This window comes from Ixodes scapularis, unplaced genomic scaffold, assembly GCF_016920785.2.
Source record: "Ixodes scapularis isolate PalLabHiFi unplaced genomic scaffold, ASM1692078v2 PGA_scaffold1__304_contigs__length_218370807, whole genome shotgun sequence".
NCBI lineage: Eukaryota > Metazoa > Arthropoda > Arachnida > Ixodida > Ixodidae > Ixodes > Ixodes scapularis.
Genome location: NW_024609846.1, coordinates 17605676 through 17623461, shown reverse-complemented (window position 1 = coordinate 17623461; position 17786 = coordinate 17605676).

Below are 17786 nucleotides of genomic sequence, written 5' to 3'. Positions count from 1 at the left end.
CCACGCCTTCGGGCTCCCGCCACCATGCCCGTTATATATATATATATATATATATATATATATATATATATATATATATATATATATATATATATATATATATATATATATATATTTATATATATTCGCTTTTAAGAGATAATATTTCATTCAAACTTTGCTCGTTTGTTCACCGAGTTTCAAGCTACATTAGGCTCAAGTTAACTTTTAGACGAACCATTTTTTTTTTCGTTGTGAAAAATAACGATTTTCAATATTTTCCATTCCGGCAATATTAAAAACAATCAAGTTCTTAATTTTTTTGTTTTGTATTTGTTCGTTTGTTGCATGAATTCTTGGCTATTTATAGACGCCTTGCAGGAGCTGTTCATGGGCGCCGCCATAACCTACCTTGAATTCAAAAACGCAGCTCATAGGCGCCCGTTTCCGCGTGTAGTGGCGTCACTGTCGGCGATCGCCGTCGCCGTCAGGCTAACTGTCCCACTAAAGTTAGCGGAAAATTTAATTGGTGTTGAGATCACGTGGTGTCAACTTTCCCGCCAAATCTAGCGGAGAAACTAAATTTGTTCATCGGTGACGTGACGCGAAGTCATGTGACGTCATCCCCCCACCCCCCTCTAAATTTAGAGGGGAAGCTGAATAGCTGGTGATGTCACGTGGCGTCTATTTTCCGAGTGAATTTAACGGGGAACTGTGGGAGGAGGGGCGGGTTCAGATGAGCAAAAGGGAGGGTACGCGGCGGGGGAGGGGAGGGTAAGGAGGTGAAGGAGGGAAGAGGAGAGAAGGAGGAGAAGGGGAGAGGAGGATGATGAAAAAAGGAGGAGGAGAAATGAAGAGGACGAGCAGCACAGGAGGACGGAAGGGGGAGTTATGAAGGAGGAGGAGGGTAGGAGAAGGAGAGGGCGTGGACGAAAAGGGGACGCGCACCCTCCCCTCCTCCTCCTCAAGAGCTGCGCTTTAATTGCGCATTACAGAAATTTGTAAACGTCTTTCACTTTTTCTTTCCCCTTTCTCCGTTTACTTCACTTCATCACTGCCATAGCAGTTGAGGTAATTGTCATTTTATATGCTACTGTGTCCTTCTCCCCAGCGTTCGCCCTTGTGGAGGCTTGTCAAGGACGGTTTCAGTGACGCGGTATCTGGTTACGAGAAGGAAAGGTCAGCAATGGCGGCTTTTATCTAGCGCATGTATAAAGCGTCTGTTACCCTCGAGGATAAACCTTTAGACCCACCTTATGATTTCAATTTTTTATACAATACAATACAACACAATATTTATTTTGAGTGCTTACCAACAGCCCGTTTGGCTTTGCGGTAAAGCACAATGTAAGACATACATTTCCGTTAGAAAAAGATAAATCCTTCATCAAACCGATTTTACAATCATGCACATGTGTAAAACATATGATTTTCTGCTTTATGATCACTATTTTGCATTTATTTAGAAACGACACTAAGGAGTAATGTATGACGACACTTTTTTTTAATATATGCTTGCTTCCCTTACTACAAACACACATCAGTTTTGTTTTGATTATTGGCGTGTTGTTTAATATAGCAGGTGAATATAAACATTTTGGGCCATTTTTAACAAATCTGCTTCCTGAAATACAATGGGATATGCGTGACAGACACGCTGGATAACTTAGTACAATGTATAGACCTACTAAATCGGTATTTATTTTACACTCCCGTTTTAATACTTTTTGTAAACAAATAGGAATTTCACACCGTTTGGGCCTGTTTTTCATAAAATTAAAGGTGTCATAAAACTAAGGGTGTCATCAAATGAAATGTGGCAAAATATCTTGGAAAAGGTATGTCTACATCGCCAATATTATTTAGGGTTCTGAGTTTAGGATAAATCCGAAAAATTGCGAAAAACTCCCGCCGGTAAATTTTAGGTCATTTAAGATTTTTTCCGGTAAACACCAAATCTCAATATGCCGATGCCTTCACCCAAAATAAAAAAAAAAGTATTTTACAATTAAGTTTGATCGGCACACAAGGTGAATGGTTCTGGGTAAGGCCACCACAGTAAACTTTCTAATCTCGGGTCATTCATGATAACATGTCATTGTACTTTGAGGTCGCGTCAAAGGCAACTGTTTTGGTTTTTAGTTCGGGGCATCATATCTTTGTTTTAGAGGAAGGAGAGGTGGGTGCTTTTGTAACATTGAAAGATGTGCACCATAGAGATGGCCCAAAAAGCGCAAAAAGGGCACTTGGAACTTCTCTTTTACATACTTTACCACTTCACCTCGGTCGGCCACGGGGTAGGTTGATGGAATAAGGTGGGATGAATAGGAGCTTCTCAACAACGACTTCCAGGAGTTTATTACCTTTAAGGTATCAACAGTTATCAAAGCAAATCCTGTGTGCAACTCTTGTCGTTCGACGAATTAGTAAGGGCGATGGCACGAGCAAATGTCTTCCGGTACGTAGATGATTTTCTGGGTTCGTAAGATGCCGACGCCTTGTCCTTTCTTTCGGCAATGAATCAAGTTTGATGCATTTTTAGTGATTGCCTTTTGCCACTCGTTTTGACTCATGAGGTGCCTGAGGCAGGATGTATCCGATTCTGTGATTTGATTCTAACTATTTGTCCAGGTCATGTTTGTGGGGGCTATGAACCGCGTGCTGGAAAGCCGCTGTTGCCCTTCGAGTCCGCTCACTCAAACATTGTTAAGCGGGCGATTACGAGGACTTGCTATACACATGCGCTGCGGAGGTCTTGTTATCCCAAAATCCAACATAGCTGTGACAAGAAAAGTGAACACCTCGCAGATGCTGGATACCTCTCCCACGTGTTAACAGCGGTCGCCGAGTCTCTGCTCAAAGATATAAACAAGTGAAGAAGAGGTCAACAAATGAAAGGGAAAGTAGAAAGTTGGTTCTCATTCCTTATATGCACGGCTTGGCCCACAACCTGAAACGCATTGCGGTCAGGTGTGACGTCGACGTTTTATTCTAGGCTGCGGAGAAGTTGTCCAGGTTGTGCGGACCTGTTAACCCCTCTTCGAAAGAGGCCACGGCTTGCAGCATGAGGCATCGGAATCGCTTCGTCACGTGTTCTGAGAGGGTGGTTCACTCTCTTCCTCTGACGTGTGGCAAGCGTTACGTTGGCCAGACGAGCCGCTGTCTCAATGACCGCTTAAGAGAGCACGCTTGCAGTGTCTCCACAACCGTGTCTGGTCATGTGGGCGTTCATAGCGTGACTGTGGTTCCCTACCCGACTTCGAACGGTATCAGGAAGCGTCACAGGGACCAGCTTACTCGTGAAAATCTCGAGGCTGTTGAGATAGTGAGGTTGGACGCTGCATGTGTAAGCAGGCCATCTGTGGCCCTATCTGCCAAAGAGATGAATTTTTTAGTTCTCTGGATTGCTTGTTTTTTAACACGTGCTCTGTACGGCTGCGAAATGGTGCCTTTTCATTTTTTATTTCTTGTGGGTGATGCATTCGGTGGGCAGAATTCTTTCTTTAGTTTCTTCTTTTTTTTTTTCTCGTGAGAATATAAATATATATTGCGATTTTGCGTTCAATAAACTTATTAGTAACTCAGCGCTGCGTCCGTGTTCATTCTTCATCTAGTCCTCGTCTATTCGCGCTGTTTTTAAATCTTGGATATTATTTCATACTATAGTGTTTTATTTAGTTTTTATTCTTTATCTTGCATACGTTTACACCCAAATATTGCTTAAGTATTTGTTTATTTTTAGTGGGAATCAGAGCGAAAATAAATTCCGAGTTTATGAGAAACGGAAATAAAACAAAAATAAATTTCGATAAACTCCTAATTTTCGCCTAAACACAAACGGCGAAAAACACCCTCCGATTTATGATAAGGAAAGAGTAAAATTTAAGACAAACAGACAAGGCAGGCTCTTGTCTGTTTGTCTTAAATGTTCCTCTTTCCTTATCGTAAATTAATAACCAACACGCTCAACTTTCTACACCCTCAGAAGTTCAGGAAAAATAAACTCCGAAAATACGGAATCCTACCAATAGCACATACAGTTGTATTTCCTTATTTTAAGCCGATCCGTGAGGTTCAAATTTAGGCCTGGATCGTCTGGCGTGGCGTTACCCTATAGGCCTACGAGCTCCTTGCAAACATGCCCCCAGCAAGTGTGGGCACAGGCGCAGTTCCAGCAGGAGGTGTTGGCACCACGCCACCGCAGAAACCAGATTTGCGTAAAGTAGAGCTCTGCGCATGCGCCCTGCCAATACCTAAGGCGTGACCCCGGGGCCGCGTGTTAGGGTACACAAATTAAAGTGCGACTTACATATGTACCAATTTTTTTAGGAAAATACTGTGTCTGTGGGGGGAGGGGGGTGGAGGGGATGCGATTTGTTTCATCTCTTCTCTGAAAACGGCCGCTTAAAGGGGGTGCTTTTTTTATAAAGTTGCGACTTATACACGGAAACATTTATTACGGCAAACATCACAAAAACGAAAACGAGACATTAATACTTTGCATAATTTTTACCAATTCAATTTTAAAAAGAAAAGAGCGACCACTTATTTAATTATATATTGGCTTAAGAGTGCAGTTACGAACACTGGTTATTTTTTAGTTTTTACAGAGATTAAAATTGAGAAGTGTTCCGTAAAGGATTACGTAATCGCAGCCCCAAAACTTGTCTGTCTCGTCTGTGTACGGTCGTAATCGCAGTTACCGAGAAAAGGGGAACGCTTCGCAACAGACGCTATCAAAGCATTCGGCATGGCAAGGCTGCAGTCTAGTGATTCGGACGGTCTGGAGTTGTAGCTGGGCTGGTAGGTTGTTCTGGTAGTACCCGAGAACACGCGCACTTATGTTTCCGGTAATGGTTATTGAGATAGTATTCTTCGTGAACAGTTCGATTTTTATAAACACACGTAAACCAATGTGAAATCCCGGAACTCAATGGGGGCTCTCGAAACTTACTCCTTGTTTTGGAGAAAAAGAAAAGGGAGTCAATGTATACATACCTGTAGCAATGAGCAGCAGTTAAAACAAACTGGCGGCTTATTAAAACGCCACCGCAAAAGAACCGGTCTTGTGCAGTATACAGCCCCACCATCCACGGCCAGGAGCCCGGAGCCGCCTCGGTACCATTACTAATCCGCTCAGAAACGGTATCCTGGACTCCTCGTCGTCCACATATCTTCTTTAAATCATCTTTCTCTTTGTCCGTGTATCCTGAGCATACCCCTGCTGTAAATGGCAAGTAGGAGATAACCGTGTTTATATGATCTAGGAGGTATTAATTATTATTAATAACAACCTAAAATAGTTTGGGAAAGTTTGTTAGAATGGCGTGGATCAGTTCACTTACACTGCTTCATTGAAATTCAGCGGTGGAAAAATAATCAAATGATTCCACGTCAACTGAAAAAAAATAATTGTGAACAATATTACGAGACTCGCCGTGAAGGTTGACATGCTTTCTTGAGAACTCTAGTCTCATTTTTATTGAATCCTTCCTGTCACAATTATTTCTATTACAAAATTTGCGTATCTTGGTGCGGTTTGCAGAGATAAAACAGATACACAAAGATAAAAGCAAAAAACCATGAATAAGAGTATATTCTTGAGCAAAATCTTAAGCAAGTTATAGCTTTCTGAAATAAACAAAGAACACATCACAGTAGAGAAAGATTTCTTTCGCGGTGTCATCATTAATGAACATCTCAAAGTAGATTATTTTAAAGATCCCCTGAAAAGAAAAAAAAATAACAATTTGGATTGGACACGCGTATCAAAAAATTATTTTGCGCGAAAAAAAAAAGAAGAAAACATTTTAGAGCAATATTGACGGCGCTAGGCGGGGTTGTGTCGGCAGTCATATTCTTTCCACTCGTTTTTTTTTTTCTCTCGGCATTTTGGGCGCGTGGAGGAGAGGTGGATCGGCGACGCCTTTAGGACCGAGATGGTCATTCCGGAATTACCCGTCACGTCATGGACTTCGCACACAGAATGGCAAATAAATCTCTTGCCGCCAATATGGCTCTAAAATATATATTTTTTGCATAGAATTTATTTGTCGACACGCGTGTCCAAATCAGACTATTAAAATTGTATTTTCTTTTTAAAGGCCCTTTAACGAAGTGTAGATGTGAGCAAAAGGAGGTTGTTCACACTGTGTTATCGAATGCATATTCTAATCCTGAGTCCTTTCTAAGTACGCTATTATCTTCGTGGAAACATTTGTGTGTAATACGTGCCCATCTAGGCACTCTCAACATTTCTTTTTCATTTCAGCTTTCTGCTTTTAGGAGCCCTTAACAAAGGCCCCAATAAATAAATGTGGTACAAATAAGAACACTTTGAGAGCTGTGATTCTGTTCAAATGAACGAAAGAGCGTTATTTGAGTCACTTATGTCCGAGTGCAACTAGAGTGACAAACAGAAACAAAAGAAAGCGAGAAGCCTCAAACACAGGTAGCATGCTCAGAATGGTACCTTTTTGCAGGCGCTCAGCTGTTCGGTGCTCGATAAGTAAGCACGAGTGATTGCAAGCCTCCCAAATACACCCTCGAGAGCATAGTGCTCGAGTCTGAGCATAGCCACATTTATTCTACAAAGCCTTTCAAATCGCGAAAGACTCTGGGTTGAGGCCTGTCGCTGTTTGTTTCTGTTTGTTGCTCTAGTGGAACTCGGGCGTCACAAAACCCAGTTGGACAGGATACAAACTCGCGACGCATTTTGACCAGCACTCAAATTACTTTCATTATGCATGGTTTTGAATAGAACACAAATTCCGAGATGTAAACTAACTATTTTCGCAAATACTTGACAAGCTAAGAAGCAAATGGTAAAGCTTTTTTTTTTTTTTTTAATAACAACGAAAGTATAGTCCGCTCGCTTAGATCTTTCTCAGTAAAAATCTAATTCTGCGGTGATCCCTCTGGGGTCACCGCAGAATTAGATTTTTGCTGAGGAAGATCTAAGCGAGCGGACTATACTTTCGTTGTTATTAAAAAAAAAAAATGTCGTTTGTGATCCCTCTGGGGTCACAAACGACTTCCCCTAGGAAACCTGGTTGCCATAAGTTTAATTTAGTTCACACGGATCTCGATTATCAAACATAATTGAAGAATTTGGGCGAAGAGGTCGTAGAATAATTATGGCGTAGAGGGGATTCAAATTGATATAGGCATGGCACCTGCTGTTCCATTGTCTTTCGGCAGGCCCGCTTCATAAACCGTTCGGATATGAGTGCAAAGGAGTGGCTTACATAACCCGAGAGACGCGGAAATTATTCTCAAGGTCGCCCCTCACTTTAATTGGCTACGTGATCAGTCGAGTTGCGTGTTATTGCTAGAAAACAAATGCTTAATTTATCTTGATACTACAAATAAAGTCATAAAAGCAGAATGTGTTTACGCACAATTCTTCGGTGTTTGTGATGGATATTGCAGTTTCTCCTTTCTTTGGTTATTTCATGTTATTTTATTCTAGCTGTCGTTGTTCAAAGAAACTGTCGTTTATTTGAAATTTCAGTGAACTGTTCGAATGTGGACGAAATACCGTGGAAACTGGTGCTGGCGTTGAAACAGTTAGTACACACCACCGTAGTAGAGACAAAGTCACCCAGCTTTGCATGTATAGGCCACTTGCAAAATTCTTGACAACTATCATCATCATGCTATTCGCATCCGGCATATTGTTTCCTTTCACATTTAGCAGTTGTGGACAAGGTTTTCATGATATTAGGAGAATTCACTTGTGCACCCAACGACTTCCTATTTAGTTTTGGTTTAAGAAGAAAAGAAAAACAGTAGCGATATGTTGTAAAAGCAATAGACTACTTCCGAAATTTCCTGCATGCAACACTCGATGTGTTGCATTATGGGGCATCTTTGGACATGGTAGGGTGTACCACACTCTAGCCATGTAAAGGAATGACGTGGTTTCGGTTTCGATCGCCGCGTCTTCTCAGCATTGCATGAAAAGTAATTCAACGCTCGCTTATTGCACCCATTCACCTTCGTGACAGCCTTCGTTGAAACAGAAACCTACAGCGGCAGTATCGACGTGCATAGAGTTAGCGACGAGTAGGAGTACGGCGGGCCGCGTCCCATCCCTGTTGAGAATTCAGCGAGAGCTTCCAGTAACATCCGGTAAAAACTGTTCAAGTTTCACCCGTTTTCTTCTGAAGCCGGATAATTTTACCAGCATTTAATGAAAGAATTGCCGGTAGCTACTATCAGTTGCCAGATTTCGCTGGAATTTTACGGGCAGCCACTTTTGCTAATCAGACGACCCGGCTTTGCTGGAAGTTTCACCGGCTGTCATTCGTTTCTCCATGCACCCTCTCCCTTCCATTGGGTACGTGGAAAAAATGTGAGGGTGACTTTTTGCTGTCTCTTTTGAAGAAGCCCGGTTTTTTTGTCTTTCAACGAGCAACGGCAACGAACGGACGCTCAGTGTCGGCTTCCCGTACCATGCGCACGACCTGTATCGTCCAGAGCAACTGGGCGTGCGGATAAACAAAATCTTCCAGTGACCTTTATTTGCGCCTCTTCGTCCCTCCGACATCAGAAGCATCCAGCGAGGGAAAAAGACGCCCGAGATGCCATTGTGTCAGCATCAGGAACGACACCGTGTCTGTGCCCATGATTTCTCAACGTCGGCGGATGTTGGTTGCGAGTTAGTGGTTTTCGCTAAACGTGATACTGAGAGTGTGTGTGTGTGTGTGTGTGTGCCCGTGTGGTTCAACTGCTCGGTTTTATTAGTTGAACTACCGTATATCTTGGAATTTACCCAGCTGCATTGTGAGTACATTGAAATATACTTTTGCGACAAGTAACTCGGTTGTTCCTATTTGTTCTGAATTCTTTTATCTAGAGCTTTTCAAATTATTTCACTGGTATCGACTGTGAAATGAAGACAGGAAACTTTCACGTCTATATGAACTAACTTTCTTAATTATTACCGAATGGTCCAGCATCTGGTAAACTTGTACCACCCACAATTCACAGGCTTCTTCGTAAATACTTGCGTTGACGTCCGAAAAAAAAAATTGTTCCAGTGAATTTCGGAAAATCTGATGATTTGCGATAAATTCTGGTGAATTAAGAAAAATTCGGTGAATTCCAATAAGTTCCTGCTTTACCGGAAGTAAAAAGAGACCCTTAATTCAGTTAAATAGATTTTTTCCTGGAAATAAAATGCCGGGAAAACATACGGTGACTTCCGGTTCTTCCGGTAAATTCCGGCATCACCGGTAGTGAAAAGAGTCCCATAATTCAGTAAAATAATTTGCTACTGGCAGTGAAATTCCGGTAAAAATCTTTTTCAATAGGGATACTTTCCTGGCAGCCTGGCTACAACTCCAGAGTGCAGTATGACCCTCCCGAGGGACGGATTTTTTTAGGAAGTCTAGGGCAGTGGTGAGTACACACAAACTCGCCTGCCCTCTCGCAGCATTTGGGTAGAAATTAGTTTTATACATTTTAGATATATCCATGGACGTCAATGCAACAGCGTAATCATATAATTAGCGATAACATGCTAACATTTAATAGGGTTAGATTTTTAACCAATACGTGGTCCCCATTAAAACAAAAAAACAGGTTTGCCCAAAGTGTTTGAATTTAATATCACTTAATGATTGAAATAACAACAATGCATACCATTCCAGGATTTTAGCGCCTAGCTGTATTGATGAGGGAAACATTATAAAATATATTTTTTGTATCCGAAATTCCTCACTAATTTTCCATGTATGAAGAATTCAGTCGTTTTGTTCAAAGCAGTATCTCTATTCGAAAAGGAACTGCATTAAAATTAACGCTAACGGTTATCCAAGAACTTGATGTCAGATTTTCAACACTCAAATATTTGTGCTTGGCAACTAATACTCAAACTGCAGATTCACTTAATGAGGTACGTGCAGAATATACCAATTAAAGCGAAGAAGGGGAAACTCATAACAACGATACGTTTAGAATTATGTCTTTCTGCGTTTATATATGAATGCCGAAAGCATTTTTTTTTAGATTTCTGAGGATTTTCCTTCACTCTGAACTGCAGATGGAGCGTTGTGTGTCCTGTAATTTTGCAGCTAAGCATTTGCTAGGTAGCCAACTTCTGGTTTAGCTGTACACAGTGTATTGAACAACACGGAAGTGTGTTGAGAACTCAAATGTCGAAGGGCATGCACAAAGATGAAAGGATCAACCCTTAGACCTTTTCGCTTTAATCTTAGCTTTGTGCTAAAACTACGCGCAATGTATTTTTTTTTTCTTTTTTTTAATACGGCACATTTTGCGCAGATCTTGTCTTCCAGAACATTCGTTCTGTTCGAAGTCGAATTTTCATTCAGTAACGCAGTCGCTTCCATCTTCACCGTCTAAATAAATCACGCACGGTAAATGGGGTGCGTCCTGCGCTTACTTTTTTTCTTGATTTGGTTTAGCCGGTGATTTCAAACACACAAAAACGACGAGAGCTATGACCATGCACATTTGGCGGTGCACGCCTGGCTCCATCGGGTCGTAGCGTTGGCGGGGCTGGGGCTATATGTAGAATCTAGCAAAAGGTAATATTACCAGTCTTGCGACTTGGGAATTAGCGGATAGCGATTGTACTTTGCATTTAGTAGATATTAGCTACTGGCTCATCGAAAGAGGCCTTCGAATTATTGGCGGAACATTTTGAATCTTTCAGACTTTGGGGGAGGTTTAACTACTCCAAAAAGTATTCTACGCACGATTTGCTCAAATTTTACGCGCTAAGGTTCCCGGGTAAGTTTTCTTTTTTTTTTCCCCAGTCCAAGATTAAGTTTATATTTTTGAGGATTTAGAGTGTTTTGGTCATTGATCGTGAGAGGGACTGTTCACTTACGAAAAACGTGCTGACGATAAGCATGAAACAGAGTTGGCGTGAGCTCATATTTCCTACGTAAAAGACACGCCGCTTTTGTTTGTGAGCGTTTAAACCAGGTAATTTATTATATCTAAGCAATCGATGAATCACAGAAACCTGTGGCTACAATTACGTACAGTTACGCAGATACTAAAAAGCCTCTCGCGATTGGGCGTCTGTTTTATGATAAAAAGCTCTTGACGTCTTGCTTACGTCCGAGCGAGCGCTGACGTCAGGACTCGCCCATCCCGAGCAGATGGAAGGGAGCCAATCAACGCAAACTACCACTATCTTCTGTGCCTGAGTCACCGCGACCCAGAGCCGTATATGGAGAGAGTTTGGCCATTCGTTGGGAAATATACGAGACACATGAGGAGGCGCCATTGCTCGAAAGCGGGCTGGGCGTGTTCCAGGCTGGTCTTCAGAAATTCGAATGTTACCAACCAGAATCCAGAAATAAGAACCTGGTGGTGGTCGCGAAAAACAAACCTGATGAGGTCATCGGAGTAACTCTCGGTGACTGAAAATATGGTGCACGTGATGTTTCAATGACGCTCATCCAAAATGATGGTGGAATAGTGCGACTAGCGGAACGATCGACATAATCCTTACGCTAAGGGCCTAGGGCCCGGAATTTGCCGTCCGAGCGGTCACACTCAGTCCGAGCAAAACAAAGTTGACCGACGCATTCGTTTGTTACATCTTTCTGCATGATCATGATCGAAACATCACGTGCACCCTATTTTCAACCACGAAGAGCTACTACACTTCACTCTTACGCGCTTATTAACACCATTTACGAACATATACCCTTGGATCAGAACTGGTTTTCGCTACCACCGCTGGGGGATTCTTTTCGGCTTCGGATTGGTCAAGAGAGCATGCCAAGCCCTCTTCCGAGACTGGTGCATGCCCTGGCTCTGCCCACGCCCCCTATTGACCAAACTCTCTCTATACACGGCTCTGCCGCGACCCACTGACGGCTCTGAGATGGCGTTTAACCAGCTCCGCCTATGGACGAGAAAGCCACCGCGCTCAGTCATATTCTTGGTAGAGTTATATTCTGTCTATACAATAGCGTAATTTGGCGGACAGCGTTGTGGCGGCAGGGTGCCATACAAATAGGCGTGGGTCTAGTACACTATACCGTGGTTGATATTTCGTGATTCATTGACGTTGTTCGACGAAGCAGATTATTGAAACCCAGCTTCAACGGTAGCCTTATCTTTGAGGACCCGGTGAAAGATTTACGAAAGCGCAGCACGGAGGGAAAGCAGCGGAGCTAGCATCTAAAGCAGGCGCCTTGCGGGGAATTGGCCCCTCCGCGGTTCGACATTGTTGACAGGTAGTGTTGTGGTTTCGTTGGTGGTAAAGTGTTATGCTCCCGAACGCTTGGATACGAATCAAGAGACGCCGTGGATGTGCTCGCGATCATTCGGGGAGTTCTCGCGCGTGTATATAATCGGTCTCTACACAAACGTGTGTGCGGATGTGCCTATGAGTGATTTGAATATATTCATACCATATATTCGCCTGCGACTTTCTGAACAAAATTAATTTCAACGAAGTGAGTTCTTCACGGCCTATCGATTGCCAACCTAGACGCGGGCATGTGCATCAGTGTTCCGTCACTTGCCCTGGTTAGTGATGAGATAAATTTTATCAGAAAGGCGGGTAAATACGTGTAGCCACGTATCGGCTTGAGTGGAGGATGACGTTATCGGGCCGATTGCTTTTATGTTTGTCTTCTTTTAAGTTTACTTGCTGAATGGCGCAGCAGTAAACATTTCAGTTGTAAGTCAGCGCTGTGTCTGTGTGTTTCCTATTGCTGGTCCTTCGTCTTTTTTGCGCTGTTTTAACCCATTCAGTATGATCAGGTTACGTCCAACACATTATCTTCTTTGAACTATATTCAGCTGCGTAATAAAATGGCGGTAAGCTGCTCTGTAGCTTTGGTTTTAATGCAACATAAATTTTTCCACGAGTATGTACAGAGAGGCCGTGACATGCGCTGTAAAGCACAGAGGAGCAGGATGTTATATCCGCCGTCGCGAATAATTACAGCGGGAATGTTATATTTACTAAGATATTCAACCCTTGGACTATTCAAAGTCCATGTCGAGAAACTAAATTTGTTAAGGAAATCTAAATATTAGCAAAAACAATTAACGTTTTGCTGAGATAATGATTAAGGTAAATCGTGCTTTCAGAAAGGCGGGTATGAAAGTAAGAAGAGCAATGGATGTAGCCGGTGATTGTGTAGCGTGCATTCATGTACGTGTTTGCGTGTGCTACTTTTGTGCACGTTATCTCTGTATGTAAATATGTATGTATTTCATTACAAGTAACAAAATTGCTCTTAATTTATTACTTTTATTAATAATTGTGTAAGCGATTATTTACATATTTGATAAAAAAATGTAAAGTAATCGCTTCAGTTATTTAGGTAAAGGAATGATTGTAATTCTTCACATTGTCGTGTTTGTTTCACGTAAGAAAAAAGCGGGAACATAAACACGAACAAAGTGTGTTCACCTTTGTTTCGTAATACGAGCATTACCAAAATCACGTTATCATTAGCACTTATAAAGCGCAGAGCCTGGCAGTCTTCAGAGGCTCGAAGCCTTTCTTCAGGTCGCCTAAAACCTAGATTTTTTTTTGTTTTTTTTTGTGGGGGGGGGGGGGGGGTATTTTGTTTGCAAACTGCGACTTGATCGCCCGTAAGAAAGGGGGAAAGTGCGGTAGTATAAAAACTGGGCTCTCGATTCCAACAGTACTAGATAATCTCCCAATATCAAAACGTTCACTTTTAGAAACGAAAACTGTCTAATCTCACGCGAGTTTGTAGAGAAGGTCTGTGCGCCTCTGTTATTTTTGTCACTTCACTATTTCTTTGCTTTCGAACACACAGAGAGGATGACATTCAGCGATTCCACGGCTTTCAAAAGCTCGATGCAATTAACAATGACCTCTTCGGGTATAGTAACTAAAATAATTAATAGAATGTCACAACAAGAACGATAGTGCCGTATTTCGCTGAAATACAGTTCAGCACCGGAATTTACTGAAAACAAGAGTAACTGGCAGGCTGCTCAAAATATGTTTCAACAACTCATATTTTGGAAATACGAATGCTTAATTAATTTCACAATGTTTTTTTTTTACCTATTCTTTTAGAACCTCAAGGTTGCCCACATTCCTGTCACCCTTGCCGTGGGTACGCTTTGTGTCTCCTGGAAAAAAATGCTAATATTATTTTTGTTATTAGGGCACGGATAACAATTTTTTTTTGTTTTGCATTAGAGCACATCGTCGGTAGAATACCTATTTTGACAAGTAATCTTTGGGATTCTTTTGGTCTCCTTAATCCAACTGATTAGAAAAAGAAATAAAAGCTAATGTCAGCTTCTTTTTTTTAATTTTAATAAGAATGTTGAATAGTAGATACCTGACTTGGCTGTTATTGGTTGACACAGTGAAGGGACGCTGCGGTGCCGTTTCCTAACCTGATATCTAGCTAAAGAACCCTGCAGTGTGGTTCGGCCGACCTGTGTTACATTAGTTTTGTACTTCGTATTGATATTCTATTTTTTGCTTTCTCTAGGATGTAAAGTTGAATTAACTCGGCGAGACAAACCAATTCCCTTTTGAAGTGACGGTCACTTGCTTCTATGGAAGAGTAAGTGTAGGAGCAAATAGTTAAATTTTTTCGTTGGGTAATTGTATATATAGTTTCTTCCATTTTTTAGTGATGGGTACAAGCCTGCATGCGTGTGATAAGTTAAGGTGATTGATGACGTGTGTACAATTTCTGCAATATAAAGTGAAGGAGATACGATGCTAACTGCGCGAGCAAGGCAAATATGTTTGCGTCCATTGAATTGGGTAATTAATACCTTGCACGACCTAGCGTCTTGAGCTAAGTGGCAACTATACATTCTACAGCAGTTAGTATTCAATTCTAAGCCAATGTAGTGGTTTACACTGGGTCTTGTGGTTGAGACTCCTTCCATTTACTAACTTCCTTGGTTAGTGACTGTTAAGAGCACAGCTATTACTAGCTGCACTATGTAAGAGGTTAGTAACATATCTGACAACCCGCTACGAATCTAGAGTCTTTAAGTACTACATCCTTATTTCTCAGAATATATTTTAATTACGCTGGCCAAAAGGATAATGCAAACAAAACCAGCGTTTTTCTCTGACGCAGCGCATTAAGCAGCAGGAATATTTAACCGTCAAATTGGTACCCCGAGTAAAACCTTTGACCAAGTAAATATTTCTGATGAGAGCATTACAGTTGTACGATCAACGAAAAGAAAGTACTTAGTGCCGTGACGCGTTTTATACGCTTTACACATGCAAGGAATGAGGTCTTAATATACTGACATTGGTATAAAGGGTTTTTATAAGGTTCGATGGCAGAAAGTTAAAAACTACTCTAACGCCGGAGTAACACTGCCCATATACCATACATAAGTAAGCCTGCGAATGCCGCTTGACAAGTTTTTCCTTCAACGCATTTTCATGCGGCATTCGAAGCACACATTTCTCGGCGACTCGCGTTAAAATATGAATGCAGACTGCGTTTTTTATCATGTATAAAAAGTGCGACTCCGGCTTAACGGTACAAACTACGCTGACAGTCGAATTTAATGGTTATCACGTCTCCTTCAATGTGCGTTCACCACGCTCGCTGCAGATGTTTACGGACAGAGATGAGGCAACGGAAACCCATGCACTTCACTGATTAGTAAACTATATTCTTAGCGGGAGCGCGGAAAGTGGTACTCCTAACATTACAGAACGTCCTCTTAGACCTGGACGTGAACGAAAGAAGGAACCAACAACCTTAAGGATTAATGAAATGTCCGTCACTAGTTATCACATGTAATAAGCTTATAAAGCCAGAATTTTGAAGCATAAACTAAGAGTCTGCTAAAATGAGTATTACTGCGCATTCGAGCTGTTGAAAGTTCAGTGAAAAAGAAACCTCGAGACGAGAAACAAAAAAAATGGTCAACCACTAGACAGTCCCTAAATAGAGACGGTGCTGTGTTTGTCTCTTTTTTTTTCGCCCTTTGTCTCAAGGTTTATTCACCATGATGAGTCTGGTACTTCGAGCAAAACCTGACTTCAGGCTTAACACAAAAAATTACGCTTGTAAATTGAAATTAAAAATTCTTGGGGTCTACGTACCATAAAAAGAGCGAAAGAAGTGTGTCACACCGAAGTAAATGTATATCCTAATTATACTTATTTTAACAAAGATATTGACAACCGTTTCGACGTTCTGTTCAAACAAATTAATTTTTCAAGTCTAACTAATTTTGGAGGGTGGCAGAACGCAACTGGATATTTATAGGAACGTTAATTTGTATTGGATCCTCCGGGGGATTGTTTTAGAAGTAAACAGACAGGGAAGTTTATAATCATTTTTAATCACTGACTGTCCCTGAGTAGATAGGGTAGAGGTTTTTTTTTTGCGGCTATATAACGTGTGAATTTTCAATAAACATCAGTTGAGAGTGCGCCTTGTTCTGCTTCCCTTCGTCTGTGTCCCTGTATTTTTCGGCGCTTTTTAATTGCAATGAAACAACTGGCCCAAATCTCCACTTCACTGACTGCCATTTTCAAAATGCAGTTGTCTTGCGGAAGTTGTCTCTCACACGCTTATTACCTTGCAATGCTTTATTTGTAAAGGATCATCTGCTCATCATACAATGTTGTCAAGCTCAATATAACTCTCTAATGAGCAAGGCACGTTTTAAAGGACAGTCGATAAAAGCATAAATATATATTTGATTGGAATTGAGTCGCGACTCGCCTTTTGCACCAATTAAACTCGATACACATGTCTCGACAAGCAACGAATGCACCATCGTGAGAAACACTACTGTTAGTTGTGACTGAGTAACTGCGTATTAGATTATACAATCAAATAACAACAGACATATTCGCAATTTCTACACACGTGTTGTGTAAGACGTAGCGCAAAGGTAAGCATAGAGTAGAAAATTCATGTGTTCGTTAATGGTTCTGGCTAAATTTGTAAATTCTTATCCCCTTGCTCATTAATTACGGTTTCCTCACTTAACAAGTGGTATATATAATGTCGTATACAAGATGATAAAGGCTTCGACCATTGAGAACAACAAACGACCAGAATAAATAGTTAAAACCAAACTCCTTGTCAAGGCCCTAGACTGTTTCGTGCGTATCCTTGGCCTTGTAAAATAAAGGCGCTTTTCGCAGTCGGAAAAGACGAGAATCTTGCAAAACAATTACCGCTCGCGGTATGCCTCGCTGCACTTCTTTTAGAAGCTTCTTCGGGAATAAGCCTATAAGCAGATATCGCCACTCGTTCGAAGGAAAAGTTAAAGTTTTTAGCAAAATCGTGGCAACTATATTTTTAAGTAGCGACGCTTCCGCACAGCAAAAATTCAGCCCCTCTGTTTGACAACGCTTATTAACTTAGGCTCTTCGGGTGTTAGGGAACAATACTGCTTGAGAGGTGTGACCAGAATACGTCAACGTGTGCTTTTGTGAGAATAGGATCAGATTACGTAAAGTAAACGTTTCAGATGACGACTCCTTGTAAAATCGGATTCCCATCGGCCGTCTTAACATACTGATTTGGGTTTTAAGTCATTCTAAATCAGGAAGCGGGAAAAAGAGCACACGTTAACTAAGGACATTCCCCGTTGAACGGCAAAACGGCGGGCTGTATCTTACTGAAGTATGCGGCACTTGAAGGCATACGCTACAGTGCGACACAACGGAGCGAGCGCGGGCGGCCAAATCACAGCGCACTCGGCTCTCGCGTCGGGATTGCTGATTCAGAGCCCTGCGTATACCCCATGACATGTGCGCGCGTGTTCTTTTCAACACTGTCTCCCTGAGACTGCTGTAGAGATGACACATC